The sequence below is a fragment of the Microcaecilia unicolor genome, chromosome 11, assembly GCF_901765095.1.
Source record: "Microcaecilia unicolor chromosome 11, aMicUni1.1, whole genome shotgun sequence".
Classification (NCBI taxonomy): domain Eukaryota; kingdom Metazoa; phylum Chordata; class Amphibia; order Gymnophiona; family Siphonopidae; genus Microcaecilia; species Microcaecilia unicolor.
The window spans coordinates 14,495,469-14,508,796 of NC_044041.1; the positions used below are offsets into that span (position 1 = coordinate 14,495,469).

Sequence of the window (13,328 nt, forward strand, 5' to 3'; positions counted from 1 at the left end):
GTGAGGGGAAGGACAGCAGTGAAAAATGTTCGATCTATCTTGACCTCTCTGGAGGTTGTGGCCCGGGAACGCCTGTCTTCGCTTTTAGTCAGCTTTGATGCGGAAAAGGCGTTCGACCAGGTCAGCTGGTCATATTTGTTCGCCATCTTAAGATATTATGGTTTTGAGGGCTTTTTCTTAGAGGCTATTAAGGTTTTATACTCGGAACCGAGGGCCTATGTATGGGTGCATGGAGAGCGCTCAGGATCCTTCCGGATTCATAGAGGGACGAAACAGGGGTATTATCCTTGGATCCTCTTATCCGTGAAATTATACAGCACCCAGAGATCAAGGGTGTACAGGTTGGAGATTCGGAGTTTCTGTTCTCCGCTTTTGCAGACGATTTGCTCGTGCATCTTACGGAGCCACGCACTTCTTTAACAGCTCTTTTGGAGCTCTTTAATGAATTTTAAGATTTTGCGGGGTTCCGTCTCAATTATAGCAAATCATTGGCGTTGTCTTCTGGGGATGGAGTACGGCAGGATTGGGGTGAGGAATTTCCTCTTCGATGGGCGCAGGGATCATTTAAATACCTGGGCTTGCATATATCGATGAAAGTCTCCGAGTTGTATCACCTAAATGTTTCTAGATTGGTGAGAGCCACGACGGAGAGACTGCGCGCTTGGCAGTCTTTGCCATTGTCGCTTACTGGGTGGATTCAGTTGTTCAGAATGGTAGAATTCCCTAGATGGTTATATTTGTTACATATGCTGCCCATTTATTTGAGCGCAAGAGATCTGACTCTGTTGAAAAGGGCGATTAGACATTTCTGTGGGGGAGGTAGGAAGGCAAAATTGCCGCTGCACATTTTGCAGGGGACATGGAGAGAAGGAGGCCTGGGTCTACCAGATTTGCGATGGTATAATTGGGCTTGTCTTTTGCGCTATCTTGGAGATTGGTTCTTGGCGTGGGATGATTATACTTGGAGACGTTTGGAAAGTCAATATTATGCACCTTGCCATTTTCACTTCCTTTTACAGGCTCCCAGCAAGTCGATTCCAGCTGATTTGTGTACCAGTATATTAGTGACCCCTATGTGGAATCTCTGGAAAGATATGATGCGGATGTTTGGTTTGAGTTGGTGCACCTTGGATCTTCTACCTATCCAGGGAAACTTGCTGTTCCGGCCGGGCTCGGAGAATGTGGTTTTTCGGATATGGGCGCAACATGGGATAACCAGGTTGGAGCATGTGTTGAACCGACAGGGTTTAATGTTGAATCTGGGGGCACTGGGGTTAGGTTATGATATGGGAGGTGCTTTTGCCCATGCCCAGTTGAAACATTACGTACACTCATTAGAGAAAGAGGCCTTGGGGTGGGGGTGGGGGGGGTAGAAGGGGGGAGGGGAGGGTGGGAGATGGAGATTAGCATAATGATGTTAATAGCTGAAGAGACATGGAACTGTAAAAAGCAATCATTCCAAACGTTTTCTAATTTGTGAAAGGTAAATGTTTAATGTTGATGTTATATGGTTATGGAAAAACTATAAATAAAAAACTAAAAAAAGAGAAAGAGGCCTTGGGCTCTGGGCACTGTCGCCTTCTGTGGCAGTTTTTTCATTCAGTACAGAGGGAGCGTCTCTCTATTTCTGGGTTACATAAGGTGCTAGGGAAGTCTCTCTAGTGCCCAAGGATCGAGAGCGTATTCAACAGCGGTGGGCAGGGGACTTGGAGAGGCCGCATATCACCTTAGACTTTGATGCTTTGAGAACCAGAATACCAAGCCTGACGGGCAATGCAGGACTTAGAGAATGCCAATATCGTATTCTGCATAGGGCCTACCTAACAAAGGCTCAGGTATTTAAGATGGGGGGGGGGGGGGGGGGAGATATCCACGCCTTTGTGTGGGAGGGCTCCGGGGTCTCTTTTTCATTGTTTGTGGAGTTGTTATAAGGTGAGACATTTTTGGGACTCCATTGTTCAGTATCTGGCGGACCTTTTGAATTTGAGAGTCATGTGCTCCCCGACGGGAATTTTGTTGGACAAATATGAGGCCTTCCTTTTACAAGGTGGTTCAGCCTGCCAATTGGTTCGGAAAGCCTGTTTGATTGGCAAGAGGCTAATACTAAGCCAATGGGTGGCGGAGACCCCCCCGGATTTCTGGCACTGGCGGAACAAACTGCATGAGTTCATGTTGTTTGAAAGGAGAGGTGTAGGCAGCTCCCCTGGGCGACGGAGGCAGTTTCTAGACATCTGGGGGCCATATATCCAAAGTTTGTCTCCTTGTGACTCTGGGCAAGTCACTTAACCCTCCATTGCCCCATGTAAGCCGCATTGAGCCTGCCATGAGTGGGAAAGCGCGGGGTACAAATGTAACAAAAAAAAAAAGGACGGAGTTTAGTGGTGAATTCGCTTTAGGCGTACAGTGAGACGAGGCTATCCATTGTTGATAGAAATTGGGGGTCTGGTACATGAAGCTATTGAAGAGTTGATTTCGGCCCAGTGGGCGGATCTGGATGGGGGGCTGAAAGTGGATCATTCAGCGGATCATTTAGAGAAGTTTGCTCTACCTAGGGTGGATGCTCTGGTGACGGCGGTCACTAAGAAGACTACTCTTCCAGTGGAAGGTGGTGTGGCACTCAAGGATATGCAAGACAGATGGCTGGAGGTCTCTTTGAAACATGCCTTTGAGGTGGCCGCTTTGACACTTCAAGGTTCTGTTTGTAGTTTTATGTGGCTAGAGCTTGTCTCAGTTGGCTACATTCTGTCATGGATTCGTTTTCCGAGTCGGATATGTCGGATACTCCTCAATTGCCCCTGATGGATATTGGGCTGGCGTACTTGGCGGATGCCTTGTATGATTTGGTCCATGCTTCGTCCAAACTCATGGCCTTGACCGTTTCTTCTTGACGTCTTCTGTGGCTCCATCATTGGGCCGCGGATATAGCCTCTAAGCCATTAAATTGCCTTTCTGAGGGAAATTGCGTTTTCGGGAAGACCTAGAAAAGATTAAAGATTTGGGGGATTCCAAATCTCACCATCTCCCAGAGGATAGAGCCAAGACTACGCCCAGGCAGGGAGCTTCGATGTCACGGTTCAGGGACTTGCGATGGTATCGCCCGGGGTGCTCCAACGCAGCCTTCCAGTGTTCTTGTTTTGGGCAGCGTTCTTCCTTTCGCAACGAGAAGCGTCCAGCTGAACCCCCCTCTTGTCAGGGGGCTCCGGCTCGATCCTCCCAATGATGGGGTGCAGGTCCACTTGTGAAGAGAGCAGATCGGTGGTTGGCTTGCTTTCTCTCTTTCTTCCAGAGTGGGCCAGAATTACTTCAGACCAGTGGGTCCTTGATGTAGTGCGAGAGGGCTACAAGTTAGAATTCTTCTCTCCCGTCACAGATTTTTTTCCTGGAGTCTTGCTGTTTATCACGGGCCAAGAGGACAGCGGTTCTGCAGTGTTTGCGAGACCTGCTAAGGATAGGGGCTATTGTGCCTCTTCCTCCTCTCGAAAGGCGCACAGGTCAGTACTCCATCTTCCAAAGAAAGGAGGGACTTTTTGGTCTATTCTCGATCTCAGAAAAGTAAAACAGTTTTGGGAGGTTTGTCACTTCCGCATGGAGACGTTGAGGGCAGTTATTGCTGCTGTTCAACCAGGCGAGTTTTTGACGGCTCTCGATTTGAGGGAAGCGTACCTACACATTCCCATTTGGCAGCCCCATCAGCGATTTCTCCGATTTGCAGTGCTTGGTCAGCACTTTCAGTTTCGGGCCCTTCCAAGTAATGGTGGTGGTGGTGGTGGTAGTGGCGTTCCTGCAGATGGAGGGGATTCGGGTGCAACCATATCTCGCGACTGGCTGATTCGGGCAACTACAGCAGAGGAGTGGTCACTGACCGAGTGATTGCAGTGTTGCAATCCTTAGGTTTGGTGGTCAATATGGACAAGGGTCATCTGGTTCCTACTCAGAGTCTGGAATATCTTGGAGTGCAGTTCGATACGAAGTGGGGGAAAGTGTTTCTCCCCGAGGGGCGAAGGATCAAATTGCTTTCTCAGGTATGGACCTTATTGAGTCGTTGCACTCCCCGAGTGTGGGGCTATGTTCAGCTCCTCGGTTCCATGACGACGACCTTGGAGGTCATTCCATGGGCAAGGGCTCACATGCGGCCTCTTCAGAATTTCCTTTTGAGCAGATGGTTGCCGACATCGCTGGATTAACAACAGCACCTTTCTTGGTTGAGCCAGGCCAGGGACACTCGCGTGGTGGCTCCAGTCAGCCAATTTGCAGAAGGGTGTTTCTCTGGCGTCTCCCAATCTGGTGGTAGTCATGACGGACGCCAGCCTTGTGGGCTGGGGAGCCCATTGTCTTCATCGAGTAGCCCAGGGATCGTGGACCCCTCTCGAAGCGACTTGGCCGATAAATTGTCTGGAGTTGCGAGCAGTCGTGAATGTGCTGTGGAGTTTTCAGGACCTTCTGCAGGGGCAGGCGGTTTGTGTATTCTTGGACAACACCATGATGTTTGCCTATATCAATTGGCAGGGGGGCACTCGCAGTCTTCCCTTGGCAGTGGAAGCGTCTCGTCTTCTAGTATGGGTGGAAGTGCATGTTCAGAATCTGTCGGCAGTGCACATTGCAGGTCAAGACAATGTTCAAGTGGATTTTCTCAGCCGGACTCTTTTGGACGCAGCGGAATGGACGCTGTCGGACTCGGCTTTTCGGCTGGTCTGTCAATGTTAGGGAAGACCAGAAATGGATCTTATGGCCATGGCTTGCAATGCCAAAGTTCCCCAGTTCTTCAGCTGCAAACGGCAGCCAGGATCCGCAGGATTGGACGCTCTTCTCCAGCCATGGCCGGAACAACAGCTACTGTATGTTTTTCCTCCTTGGCCTTGGGAGAAGTCTTTGCCGCATAGGGTGGCATCGGAGGCCGGTCGTTCTAGTGACCCCAGACGGGCTCCGATGGCCATGGTATGTGGATCTCGTTCGAGCACTCTCAGAGCCACCATTGCGACTAACGGTGACTCCCGATCTGCTGCATCAAGGGTCATTTCAGATGGAAAATCCCTCCCGCTTTGGTCTTACGGCCTGGCTATTGAGAGGTGGCAGCTGAGGAAGGAGGGATTTTCAGGACCAGTCATTGCCACTCTTTTGGGGGGCACGGAAGCAGTCTACTTCAGCAGTGTACGCGCGAGTGTGGAAAGCTTTCTCGGTGTGGTGTGCTTTGTGTGCTGAATCGCCTTTTCGAGCGGACATTCCAGTTATTCTGGAGTTCCTTCAGGATGGTCTTCAAAAGGGATTGGCATATAATTCCCTTTGAGTTCAGGTGGCCATGCTAGTTTGTTTTAGGGGCAAACTGGACGGTTCCTCTTTAGCAGCTCACTCTGCTGTGGTCTGTTTCCTATGCGGGGCTCTTCGGCTTCGGCCTCCTCTGCGGCAGCCATGTCCGGCGTGGCATTTGAATGTGATACTGCGAGCCCTCCAGGCCCCACCATTTGAGCTGTTGAATAAGGTTTCTGAGAAGGATCTAAAACTTAAAACAGAGTTTTTGGTGGCCATTGCTTAGGCTAGGAGGATTTCTGAAATTCAGGCTTTGTCTTGCAGCGATTCTTTTTCGCAGTTTTCGGAAGTAGGGGTGTCGATCCGGATGGTGCCGTCGTTTCTACCTAAAGTGGTTTCGGCTTTCCATGTCAATCAGGTGGTTTATCTTCCGTCTTTTTGAAGAGAGGATTATCCGGGGGAGTTTGCCTCGCTAAGTTTCCTGGGTGTGCGGAGAGCCTTGTTTCGGTACTTGCAGATCTCTAATGAGTTTTGACGCTCGGATCATCTCTTTGTGCTCTTGGGATCGAAAAGAGGTGAGGCGGCTTCTAAGGCTTCCATTGCTCGCTGGATTAGGGAAGCCATTGGAGCAGCATATCTGCTACAAGGGCAGGCGTCTCCAGTGGCCCTGAAGGCGCATTCTACTCGGGCACAGGCGGCTTCTTGGGCGGAGGCGTTGGCCTTATCTCTGGAAGAGATTTGACAGGTGGCTACTTGGGCCTCCCGTCATACTTTTGCGAAGCATTACAGGCTAGACGTGTCTGTTCAGGAGGATGCGAGTTTTGGGGCGGGAGTGTTGGCGCAGGTGAGCGTTGGCTTCCAACCCTACTTAAGGAATGCTTTGGTACATCCCACTAATTCCTGGATTCATCTGCTGCAAGTGACAAGGAAGGTAAAATTATGTCTTACCTGATAATTTTCTTTTCTTTAATGCAGCAGATGAATCCAGGATCCCTCCCTAGTTCAGCCGACGTTTTTTTCATTTTCTGCAGTGTGGCTATTTTTTCCTTCCGGGTTCTCTTTTGCAGAGTTCAGACAGATATGGGAACACGGAAAGGATTCTGATTTCTGGATCAAGTTGCAGTTATTTCGAAGTTCTTATTTGGTTCTCTGTTTTTCATAGTGAGGATGGTTTCTGGTTGTTATTGGTTTCATTTTTTTGGCCTTGGCAAATGCTTACGAATGACATACTAACTGAGGAAGGAGCTGGCCGTCTGGCATCACTGCCTTTAGTTTGTTTATCTCTATCTCCACCTGCTGGTAGGCGGACTTAACCCACTAGTTCCTGGATTCATCTGCTGCATTAAAGGAAAGAAAATTATCAGGTAAGACATAATTTTACCTTTCTTTCATGAGACTCATCTGAGCTTGCTGAATATTTTCTATTTTACCCTTATTGGATTCAATATTTTTTTCAACAGTTTTAACTTTTGTTTCAAGCACAGTTATTTTTCCTAAAGGAGCCATAGAACATTGGCTTACTGAAATCAGTTTTTGTGAGAAAGAGGTTTCCAAACCCAGAAGGGCTTCCCATATAGTATCAAGAGTAATCTTCTGAGGGTTTTGAGGCAAATAAGACTTACTGAGAGCTATAGTTTCAAACTCCTTCCCCTCCAAGGATTGTTCCTCTCCTACCGATTTACAATCCAGCTTAATGTAAACCCCCTAGTCGTGGAGCGGGTAATTACAATAATTAAAGAAATAAATATATAGGAATGTCACAGTTTCAAATAGGGTTCCCAAATAAACTCTACACAACCAAGGGATTTGACAAGAAAAATATTAAATATTGCATTAAATGATAAAATAAATAGAAACATTTGGATATGTTCCTTAATGTTGTTACTAATTGTTAAAGTTTGCTAGTATTAAATAAAAATAGTGCAAGGTGTTAAATACTTTGTGATAAGTTACAAAGACAATAAGATGTTCAAAACTACAATTACAGTTACCAATACCCCGACCCCACTTCTGCAATAACATAAAACATCCCAAACATATACACAACCCCAATTATTGTACTTAGATCTGATATATATATATATATATATATATATTTTTTTTTCAATTTGTGTGCACACAATAATGTTACTGGTATATCAAATCTTCGCTAGCATCGCTGCTCTCTTGCGTTGAGTACCTTGGTCTTCTCCACATCCATGTCTCCTCGGTTGGCGAGGTCAGCTCACCGGCTCAGGAACTCCAGGATACCTACGGCTCTGACTCAAAGAACTAAAAAAAAAATGAAAATCCTGACCCCCTGTGCTCGTTGTGTGCGTTAACCTCAATCAGTATTTTCTTTGGCAAGGGACCTTGTGGGCTAACTAATTTCAAATTAAAAGATAAGCAAGGGAAATTCCTATCTAGCCCGCCCAAAACATAACCCCTTTTCTTTTATTTTGTTATACACCCTCTATTCAAACTGATAGACTACTAAACTAAACCTCCTAGAGGCAGGCCCTTAACTGCAGGCACTCACAGGGCTTGAGGCTTAGGCTGGGCAGCTCCTTCCCCAGGGCAGGCTCGCTTAGGTGTGGACACTCGAACCAGCAGGCTTCTGTGCTGGATCCTCCTGAGGCAGACACTCACGCTGGCAGACACTCTAAAAAAAGTTCCTTTGGAGTCTGGGCACTCAGTGTGGGGGTGGGGGGGTGTCTCTCTGTCTCTCTCTTTGTGGGGCTTCTTCCCTTTCCGGATAGGCCTCTTCTTTACAAGACAGGCAGTCACATGGCTGGCTTTCTTCTCTCTGGACAGGCAAGCACACACACGGAGGGATGCGCTGGGTGGACTTCTCTGGGATTCAGGGACCTTGCTACGCTGCTCTCTATTCAGCTCTGCATTTCTCCCAACATGTCTCAGCTCCCCAGTGTGGCCCCTCTTCCTCCTCTGCTTCTCTCTCTGCCTGAAGAATGGCCTCTGTGGCTCCTGCTACAGCCCCTCTTCTTGGCCCCAGCTTGCTTGTTCCTCTGCAACTCTGCTCCTCTTTTGCCCCCGGCTCGCTCTAGACCCCCTTCTCCTCCTCCTCTGTTCCTGTCTGCTTTGGTGCCCGGCCCCTTACAGGACTCACCAGTTCTCTCTGTTCATCTGGGGCTCGTCAATGGGTCCTCCTCTTCCAGCCTGCAGCTCACTCCTGCTTGGGTTTGATCTTCTCCTCCAGTCTGAGCATGCCCTCCTCTGCCCCAGCTTGCACACTCCTGCCTGGATCCGATCTTCCCCTCTCAGAGCATGCTTTCACCCTCCTCTCTTTGCCCGGGCTTGCTTCTCTTTCCCAGGTTGCCTCTGGGCTGCTATTCTTTTTCTTTGTTCCACTCCTCCTGTCCCCTGGATTGGCTTGAAATTTGCGCCAATCTATGGATCAGGCTGCCTCCTGCCACCTCATTGATCCAAATGCATGCCCTTTAGCAGATCCTGGCTCCTATTGGCTGCCTTCCACACTGCCTGTCAAGATTGCCTTACATGCCCTCAGTCTCCCAGCTCTCCCTGGGGCCTCAGACAGCCAATCAGGACTTCACTGCACATCCCCCCACAGTTACAAACTCATAAAATTTAAACACACCTCTAGCATCTATGGGCACCTGAGTTCTTAGTTTTATAATAGTGCTGGAGCATTTTAAACACTTTGAACATTTTAACTAAAAGGTGTCAGTGCTATTTTGGGCTGCCCTGAGACCTCTGTACCTCCCTGTCCTCTGCAAGATGCCCCCCTCTCTGGGAAAGGGAGAGGGGCAAGGTAAAGGCTCCTTTTTTTCTATATTTATATTAACGCTGGGTTCTGCCTGTGTCTCCGCTTCCTGGCTGGAAAATGCCGACGCTCCTTCATCGTGACCTGCCCCCGCTGAGCGGTCCTTCACGAGCATCATCGCACGGGGGCTCCAGCACATGCTGCAGATCCAACACCGGCATAGGAGGCTGACTCCGAAGATCTGGGCTAAGCGATGATGTCGACCTCAAGCTGAGGTAGTGGGTCTTCTTCCACCACTGCCTCCATCAGCGAGGAATCTTGCTCTGAGATTCGTCCAGTTGCAGTGTAGCGGTCCATTGGTCCGACCCTCGGTGCAGCAGGTGTTACAGGGCCAACACGCTGGTTACCCCTCCTCTTAGGCATACAGGTAAGAAGAACACTTACACTGGGAAAAAGATTGGGGTAGGAGAGCGAGATGCTTCCTGCGTTCTCTTCAAGACGCCATCTTGTCTCTCCTTGCAAGTATTTTAATGTGTAATCTGTTTGTAGTAAACTATTTATTTATTGCATTTTTACCCCACATTTTCCCACCTATTTGCAGGTTCAATGTGGCTTACATAGTACTGTCAAAGGAGCTTGCCCAGTCGGTTAATAACAGATACAAGGTTGTAAAGTGATCACACCAAAACTGAATCTTCCAATTTCGGACACCCTAAAAATACTTGGAGTTACCATTGATCGACACTTAACACTTGAAAGTCACACGAAAAACACAACTAAGAAGATGTTCCACTCAATGTGGAAATTAAAAAGAGTAAGACCTTTCTTCCCAAGGACCGTCTTCCGTAACCTGGTACAGTCAGTGGTACTCAGCCATCTAGACTATTGCAACGCACTGTATGTGGGCTGCAAAGAGCAAATAATCAAGAAACTTCAGACAGCCCAGAACACTGCAGCTAGACTCATATTCGGTAAAACAAAATATGAAAGTGCTAAACCCCTACGAGAAAAGCTACACTGGCTCCCACTTAAAGAACTCATCATGTTCAAAATGTGTACCCTGGTTCACAAAATCATTCACGGATATGTCCCAGCCTACATGTCAGACCTGCTAGACTTACCACCCAGGAACGCTAAAAAATCATCCCGCACGTTCCTTCACTTCCCCAACTGTAAAGGTCTAAAATACAAACTAACGCATGCGTCAACCTTTTCCTACTTGAGCACACAATTCTGGAACGCACTGCCGCGCAACTTGAAAGCGATCTATGAACTAACTAACTTCCGCAAATGTCATGATTTCAAAGCTGGGAACTGGGTTGTGAGCCCTTGGGCCACTGCCGAGGAGCGGCAGCGGCAGGCAAAACCACCCCACACCGGAGACTAGGCAGAACAGGACTGGAACTCCGGACTGGAGCTGCAGCAGAGGCAAACAAGCAGGAGTAAAGCAGAGCAGGTACCCTTAAACTTCACCAAGAGTTGAGCTCCAGGCTGCAGGTGGCCAGCAGGACTTACTGGGCAAGGCAGGACTGGATACCGACTAGGCTGAACCAGGACTGAAGGTCAGAGGGGAAAGGAAGGAACATGGGCAGCAAGGCAGGAAACTGGGCTAAGACTCACAGAAAGACAATACAACACAAGGCAGGGAATGAACAAGCTGGAAGCTGCAAGCAGCCACAAAAACAGGGAACAAACACCGACAAACAAGACACAGAACTAAAAGCTGCACAGCAGCCACTAGGCAGGAACCCAGACAGAAACTAGGCAAGGAACACAGACCAGAAACAGGACTAGGCAAAACAATAAACCTAAACTAAACTATACACAGACTAACAAAGACCAGGCAAGAATCTCAGACAGGAAACCAACTAGGCAGAAGTGCAACAAGCACCAACATACTAGGGCCTTAGGCGCAATGCAAAGGCAACAGCAGAGAATCTCCAAATGGCTAATAAGCCCAGCAGCAGCTGAGGCTCAGATGCAGGAATCTCCAGGCAACTGCAGAAGCTGTGCAGGGTCAAACAAGACAGACAAATCTGGCAGCCTGGAAGATCTGGACTGGACTGGCCTAAAGTCTGGAACGGGTGATAGTCCATAGCAGCCACCGGTTCTGGCCACCAGAGGGCGAGGTGAGCACAGACGTAACAGCAAACTACTGAAGACCCATCTCTTTAACAAGGCATACCACAAAGATCAACAAATGTGAACTCCTACACATATATCCAGAATTGCCTTACAATATTTGCTTGTTTTACTGCTATCATGCTTTATCATTATCATGTTACCCAAGATCCTTATGCAATATTAAATGTCTATTTTCTTATATATTTCCACTAATCATGATGTAATTGTAAGCCACATTGAGCCTGTAAAGAGGTGGGAAAATATGGGATACAAATGCAATGAATAAATAAATAAATATAAATTATAATTGGAGGGTCAGAATGGATGAAGATTGCGTGCTGTCCAGTACGATTATAATCTTGTTTTGTTGCTGGATGGGAAGTTTACGTGGGGTCGTTTGGGTAGGCCGTTTTGAAGAGGTTGGTTTTTAGAGACTTCCTGAAGTTCAGGTGGTCGTGTATTGTTTTCACAGCTTTTGGGAGGCCGTTCCATAGTTTTGCGCTTATGGAGGAGAAGCCGGAAGCATAAGTTGTTTTGTATTTCAGTCCTTTGCAAGTTGGGTAGTGTAGGTTTAGGTGGGATCTTGACGATTTGGCTTTGTTTCTTATTGGCAGATCTATAAGGTCTGTCATGTATCCTGGGATGACTCCGTGCATGATTTTGTGTACTAAGGTGCAAATTTTGAAGGCGATTCGTTCTTTGACTGGGAGCCAGTGCAACTTTTCTTGAAGGGGTTTGGCACTTTCGAAACGTGTTCTGATGAATATCAGCCTGGCTGTCTGGAGTTTTTTATGAGTTGTTCTTTGCAACCCGCTTAAATTCTGTTACAATAATCTGCATGGCTTAGGACCATTGATTGTATTAGATATCAAAAGGTTGCTCTTGGGAAGAAAGGCTTTAATCGTTTGAGCCTCCACATTGAATAGAACATTTTCTTTGTTACCGAGTTAACTTGGCTCTTGAGAGTAAGGTTGCGGTCCAGTGTGACGCCAAGTATTTTCAAACTGTCTGATGTGGGGAGGGTATGTCCAGGAGTAATTATGGTTGTGGGTTTGTATTTGTTATGTTGAGAGGAGAGGATGAGGCAGTGTGTTTTTTCAGTGTTTAGTTTCAGTTGGAATGAGTTTGCCCAAGAATCCATGATGTTCAGGCCATCGTTGATTTCATTGGTTATTTCTGTCAGGTCATGTTGAGGGACTAGGCTTGTTGAGGGACTTAATATGCGATTCTCAAGTTGGGCTTACAGTGATAGTGGAGACCTGGCTTCCTAACTTAGGGGCCCTTTTACTTAGCGCACACTAACAGAATTACTACTACTACTACTATTTAACATTTCTAGAGCGCTACAAAGTGTACGCAGCGCTGTACAAACACAGAAGAAAGACAGTCCCTGCTCAAAGAGCTTACAATCTAATAGACAAAAAGTAAAGCATTTAAATTTAAAATATTTAAGCAGTCAAGCACAAGAGAACAGTCACAGAAGGACAGAAGATGTTGAAGGGTGGTCAGTGTGATTAGGTGTAACTCTGGTTGGAGTAGTAGGAGAAGGTGATAGAAGAATAGAAATGGGTGAGGTAAAGTAATGAGTGGGTTGATAGGGAGGTTATATAAGACATGTCACTCTAGGGGTGGGTGGGTAGAGGGGTAGGGTGGGTGGAAGCAGGAGAAGGTATTCTCTGCAGCCTATCTGTGAGATGGAGAATTAGTGCATGCTATATGCTAAGAAGTCCATTTTATACCTATAGGCTTCTTAACATTTAGCACGTGCTAAGCTTTAGTAAAAGGACCCCATAAATAGTCCATTGCTTTTACAACTGTGCCCCTTCAGGCTGTAAGATTATTCATAATCTAAAATTGGATAGGAAGGGTAGGGGCATTGCTTTTATTTACAAAGGACTCAATACTTAAAATGATTTATGTTTCAACATTTTTATTGATGAATGAATAATTCCAACATGCTGATCGGTAAACATATAGTAAAGATATCAATGTCAAACAGGCATAACCTCATTCCTAAACAACAATGGTTTCACATTTTCTCCCTTCCTCCCCCCCTCCCCTCCCTATACATTCTGTTACATATATATCATGTCACTACAATTATCCTATTTATTATTACAAAGTATTGAGAATTAGACTTCTCCCTCTGTGGGTCATCTTATCCAATAATCACCCCCAAATTTTAAGAAAGCGTGTTTTCCGCTTATATGTTCCTTTCGCCTCTCTCGCTTCCCAGGTC

General features: G+C 47.0%; 1 protein-coding gene across 1 annotated transcript in view; it reads left to right on the forward strand.

The window, feature by feature from the left end:
- The window catches only part of HORMAD2 (HORMA domain containing 2), a 195,432-nt gene that overhangs the window by 21,405 nt on the left and 160,699 nt on the right, over nucleotides 1-13,328 (forward strand). The window lies entirely within an intron of this gene.